The sequence below is a fragment of the Cryptotermes secundus genome, unplaced genomic scaffold (genome assembly GCF_002891405.2).
Source record: "Cryptotermes secundus unplaced genomic scaffold, Csec_1.0 scaffold40, whole genome shotgun sequence".
Classification (NCBI taxonomy): Eukaryota; Metazoa; Arthropoda; class Insecta; order Blattodea; family Kalotermitidae; genus Cryptotermes; species Cryptotermes secundus.
In genome coordinates, this window is record NW_019730583.1 from 92,456 (window position 1) to 98,675 (window position 6,220).

The 6,220-nt window shown below is 42.2% G+C and overlaps 1 protein-coding gene across 1 annotated transcript in view; it reads right to left on the bottom strand.

The window, feature by feature from the left end:
• The window catches only part of LOC111866345 (F-box only protein 28), a 41,444-nt gene extending 36,963 nt beyond the window's left edge, over nucleotides 1-4,481 (bottom strand). Inside the window, exon 1 of the mRNA XM_023855210.2 lies at nucleotides 4,427-4,481. The gene's annotated coding sequence lies outside the window, so the exon portion shown is untranslated. The remainder of the gene's footprint in view (nucleotides 1-4,426) is intronic.
• Between the last annotated feature and the right edge of the window lie 1,739 nt (nucleotides 4,482-6,220).

Genomic DNA, 6,220 nt, shown 5'->3' on the forward strand with positions numbered 1-6,220 from the left:
GCAGTACGTTTTGTTTAAATATGCTTTACCAATTACAAAAAAAGTTTGGGACAAACAATGTTATCAACGCTGATTATTGACAAAATTAAGAAAGGCACATGCATAGCTGGTCCCAATGGTCACTGGCTGACTCCTTCCTGAGAAAAACATGTTATAACAGAATGACAAGCTGCACAAAATAATTGATCTGGAGTGCTTCCTAACCAGACAGCACGCGGGTTAGATTCGTTTAAAGCACAGATACTTAGATTGTGAACCATTCAGTGTCAAGAACTAAAAAGGAAAACATCATTAATTAGGTTCTTCGTAGAAGGACATTAAGTATGGGGAAAATATTCATTCATTCGTGCTTACTAATTGACTGGCAACACGGTGCCAGATTCTTCTCAGGCTTATTTCTCATAAAGACTAAAAGCTCCGAGTCCATTTGTCCACTCTTGATAAACATAATTTTCACAAGGAACCCATGAAGCCTGTTTTTAGCCTATTTTCCTTGTTTTTAAAATATTAAACCAGGCTAATCCGATCCATTGCGTGTGACTGAATTTTCTGTGTATCCCTTCTATCAACGTTTGAATGGCTGAACCAATCTTTTTTTAAATTTGGTACATATATCATGGCATCTGGGCCCATCTCAACGGTCTACTTCATAAATCCTTCCCATCAGTCTGTGTCTATGAGTGTATCACCCTCTCGTTGCTAGGAAACGGCTCGGTAAAAATCCCCTTATAGTTGCTAGTCAACGGATCGGTAAAACGTTTCCGCGGCAATGAATATCATCATCATCATTATCAGTAATCTGTCAAGACGACAGGTCCACAGTCTCTTCCAAAACAATTCCTGCACTTAATGCGATCTAGAGCTTTCTCCTTCAAATGACAGTATCCTCTTCTGTCCCCAAGGTCATCCAGCATCTTCTTACGCCTTCTTCCTCGTCTTCTTGTCACCAATGAATATTAAAGTAACAAAAGAATAATTGTTGGACGCGTCGTTTTCTATGTGGCCTGTGTCGTATCAAGAAAGTAGGCAATTAGTTCTTCCCAGAACTTCTTCTTCTATTATGCTTTTATTTCGGTACAGGTTTTTTCTGCGTCAGTATTCGGATACAACCTCTAAGTTGCGAACACATATCATGTCTGAAATTATTAACTTGTAAATAGTATTTCATACCTGATCTGTAGCATATTTTCATACAGTTCTTCTTATTCCAAACTACAATGGCCCACTAGTTTTCGCTGTTAAACTGAAATCAACTGAAAACTATCGCATAATAACCATGCTGTTAATTTATATTGTAACGTGTATTAGTGACTTGCAGACGGGGTTCTGATTGGTGAATCGACCTATTGGATACTCACAATTAATTATAACTCTCTCAAGATTACTGGTATAACACGTCGTAACTACGAACAATTATAACACTCTAAAGATTGCTGTAACTATATCATATAAAATGAAGTCTTCAACGTTTGCTTGCTTGGTAACACGATGAATCTTGAAGAGTGTATTCTCTCGAATTCTATATCTGGATTCTGTGTCTCGGCCTGAGCTGGCTTCAGGAGGACCGGAGACAGAACATCAGGCACAACAGCTCATTCCTCTGTTATTCGCCGTTGCCATGAAAACGTGTGTCAATCTCTGACTAACGCATTGATTTATCCCAAAGTATTCTTTGCCGCGGAAACGTGTTTCAACTCACCGTTGTAACGAAAATTTATTTATATAGATTTAGTCGTTGCTTATCAACGGACGTCTGGTTCTGGCTTCACTAGTCCGGCTTTCAGGCGTCACCCCACAATATTTCAAATGAATATTAACAAAGTTTGCATATTTTTAGAAGATAAATTATAATACAGTATTTAAGGATCCTATATTAAGTGACCTTAATAGCGCTCCAACATCACAATTTCGAAAGACAATCGTGTTGTTACCAATTGTATAAAGCGAGTAGTATAAGGACAGGATGTCTTCCGATGACATAAATTTTGTGCCAAGAACAGTCATTTGTCTCAAATGCACACACAGAACGACAATCTCAACAGCCTAATTTTCTCTTGAAAAATGTAAAAGTAAAGTTATGCATGTAACAGGCCGTGGAGGCAATAGGGTTGCGAGAGGTTGAGGCTCCCACATCTTCTAGACAATCGGCTCACAAATGGCGGTGAGATTGGAGAACAGGATAAAATGTCATAGAATGTTTAATAAAATGGTATAGATTACAATGAATTAAATTTTGCTCAAATGTTACAAGTTTAAGTACAACGTTCTAATGATTCTTTAAAGGTTTGTAGGAACAATGGTCTGTTATTAATTATAATGACGGAAGCAGATCCAGCTTTCGAAACGTCATATAATTTTAAATACAACCAAAACAAGCTCACACATGAAAACTTAATACTTTATATGTGTGGTATTCAGAGGCACATGGTATGACGGAGAGAATATTTGTAACAGAAGTTGTGGCGAAATTTCCAAATTGCGTACATTTTCTTCTTAGAGCAGGTCATGTCATTGGTTTATAAATGGACGTTATACGTAAAACACTACTACTCATGTTAAGTCATGTAATTCTTCAGCCTTATTTCAATTTCACGATAGATAGTTTAGAACAAAGATGTAAACATATAGATATACACACTTCTTGACTATGAAGAAAGCAGTCTTCTGGGATTTGGCACCGTGTATATGTGGTGTTAACCGACGTTTCGGAGGAACGTCGGTTAACACCACATATATACGGTGCCAAATCCCAGAAGACTGCTTTCTTCATAGTCACCGCCGTGAAAACCTCAAATCTTACACTTCTTGACGAGTTTACAGATGAATCTCTAAGGAGAACCTATAATGTAAATCAATTTATTCACCTTCTTAACATCCTACACCCGTTCGAACTTCCTGCCTTCAACTGATGCATCATCCCCTCCCCATAATCTGGCAGTGAGTTTTTTGCGGGTGAAGATTTACCGAGCCCTACTGCAGGAAGAAATGCATGCATATGCAGATGCACAAGTGTTGCGCCTTGAGCCGTTGTTGCGCGGGTCGACAAGTTCCAGTGCGCTGCACTTATCGATTGTGTTACTACATAATTGGGTCAAGCGGCCAGCGCCGTCATGAGCGCCATGACGCCTCGTATGCATAGAAAAGCCAGTAGGTTTGCCTTCAAGATGACACCAACTGAATGAAGTATATTCAAGCTCGTAGTTCCAAGTACACAAATTCATATGTTCATTGGTAGCCGCGTTGTTATTTCACCGTACGGATCTGTATTTAGCGTAGTGGGTATAGCAATTGACTATGGGCTGCACGACCTTGGGGTTGGAGTTCTAGTCCCGGTAGGGTCAAGAATTTTCTCTTCTCCACGTCGTCCAGATCGGATCTGGGGTTCACCCTACTTACTACCCAATGGGTACACAGGGCTTTCCCCGGGGGTAAAGCGGCCGGGGCGTGAAATTGATCATTCACCTTCACCTAGTGCCAGGGTCAAGGAAAATGTGGATATATACATCTACTCCCCCATACGCCATCATGGTAAAGTAAAGTAAAGTGAAGGTAACCCTGTAACAGGCCATGGAGGCCCATAGGTTTGTGAGATGTTGAGGTTCTCACATTTTCTAGACAATAGGCTGATAGATGGCGGCAAAGTTGTCAGCCTTACGCGTCAGCCGCCCTTTACCCCCAACAATATTCCAAGAATATTCCTGGGACTCATTTCTGTTAGAGGCTGAGTCGACCCCAGGGCCATAGTGTGGCTGGAAGGATTAGGTCAATTGAAAAAAAAAATCCAATGACCTCATCGGGACTTGAACCCGCGACCTTCCGGCTTGTAGCATAGTGCTTCAACCAACTACGCTACCGTGTGCCCCCTGCACCTTCATGGTACAGTGCTTAATTGGTTAAGCACAGGGGCAACTTTACCTTTTTTACGGATCTGCATTGAATTCAGTGTGAGAGGAGCTTCATTTGTTGCATTGTAACTAACAAACTAGCTCCATGGTGTAGGGTCTTTGTTGAGAAGCTAATGGTCGCTCAGCTACCTAAGAAATTCCCCGCCTTTTATGGAACCCGAAGATTCATTACCACTGGTCCTTATACTGGGCTAGATGTATCCAGTCCAAACCGCCCCACATTATTTCTTTAAGATCCATTTTATAATTTTCCCCAAACGAGGATAGGCACACAGTACAGCATACAGAAATGACAGTTGAGAGACGGACACGGCGGTGGGAAGATGATACTAAAATGGATGTTACAGAAGACATGAATTGGACTGGACTGTTCAGGATAGGAGTACGAATTCCATTAAGTTTAGCTGAAAGGAGCCGTTCGGGTAATGCTCTACAGTCTAAATCGCGAGCGATCCAATACGGTACTTATATACAGTCTTATTATTTTATGGTTGTCGCTGAATCCAGTCTCACTAACTTACTTCCCAGTGGCTCCGTAAGTCCGTTCGGTGACAGCTACTTGTAGTTATTCACTGTAACTAGAAGATTAGAACTGTTACAATACCTCGCGGGAGTGAGGGCAGAATGCGACTGAGCGTGCGTACTACGGTCTCGTTGGTATTGCAGAAAAAAACAAACATCCAGATTGACAACATTATCAAAGATATAAGGGGAATGAACAGTGACAGTGATCTTGATTACAGTGATGAAAGCAGTGATTCTAACGGGGAAGGAAAATAGCATTAGATCGTCGAATTGTACACCAGAGCTACAGATAAATGGTAAATGTTTTTAGCTCAGTTCATAAGCATGCAACCACGGTAGAGAAACGCTGTCGCTGTGACGTCACGCATGTAGCCCAGCGTGCGAGAGAGCTTGAGTGTGAAGTTCAGCCTGGAGATACTAGCGAGTTCAATAACGTTAGTTATTAGGGCCCTCCAACAGAGGGTAGTGGCCAGCCATAGGTGTAGTGGTATAATAGTGAAAATTGGGCGTGATATTACTTACTTACTTACTCATGGAGCTGAGCCCTTCTGGAGGAGCCGCCAATTCTGCAGCTACTCAAGAATTTCCCTGCATTTTATGGAACCCGAAGGTTCATTACCGTGTTCACAAGAGCCCTCCACTGGTCCCTATCCTGATCCAGATCTATCAAATCCATACATCCCATCCTATCTCTCACAAAAATAAATCTCATGGTAACTAAATTAGTATTTCCCAGAAAAACTATTGCTACGCTGTCACTCCCCCCCCCCCCCGCCGTGCATGTCATAACATAACGCGGCTGTTCTTAGTTATAGATTCCTGGTCACTCTTGTCACGTCGAAAGTCAGTCAATGAAGACATTCACTGAAGTTATGGACAGTCGGACAGAAAATTTCGTAATAATGCTTGCCTCCTTCCCTCATTGGGTGCGTAGTAGCCTAAATCGAAGATCCAGTCAAAGATATTCACTTGTAGAGCTCAGGAGAGAATTTAAATGACCGCCCGCCTCTGTGGTCTAGTGGTCAGAGTTCCTGGCTACAGATCCAGAGGTCCCGGGTTCGATTTCCGGCGCTACCACATTTTATGAGAAGTAGTGGGTCTCGAACGGGGTCCACTCAGCCTCGTGAGGATAATTGAGGAGCTACTTGAATGGAAAAGTAGCGGCTCCGATCTAGGAAAACGAAATTAACGACGGTGGGTACTCGTTGTGCTGACCACGCGACACCCTTTATCCGCTAAAGTTGCCACTAACTTCGCCAACAAGCGGCGGTCGCTCGGGCGGCATAGTTCGCTTGCGAACTAAAGCCACGGTTTATTTTGTTTTGTTTGCCATGTTAGTAGTGAGTTTGGGCGGTACAGTAGCATTGCCTCTATACCCAATTGATTCGGAAGGCACTTGGAAGGAGGACAAGACCCGAGATATTCATTAGCATGTTGGCAACTTTAAACCTGGCCTGACCTTCCCTACCACCCATTGCAGCCTCAACCTCAATTTCGTGACCATCACGTCCTAGGTTCGACACCGGGTGAGATCTCAGATTGATTCTTATGGAAGGAGAGCAATGCTATTTCCTGGAGACCGGACCCTGCATCTTGTTACATTGACTTCGTCTAATAGAGGAACAGGGGGCCAAGTCCATTATATTATACATGTAGGCCTGACTGATGTTGGAAATGTATACGGTCAGAAGTAACTGAGGATAAAGTGTACCAATTCACCACACTCATAAGAACAAATCTAGGGTTGTCCATACTCTTATAATAAGGTTTCCATAATATATTGTATTTTT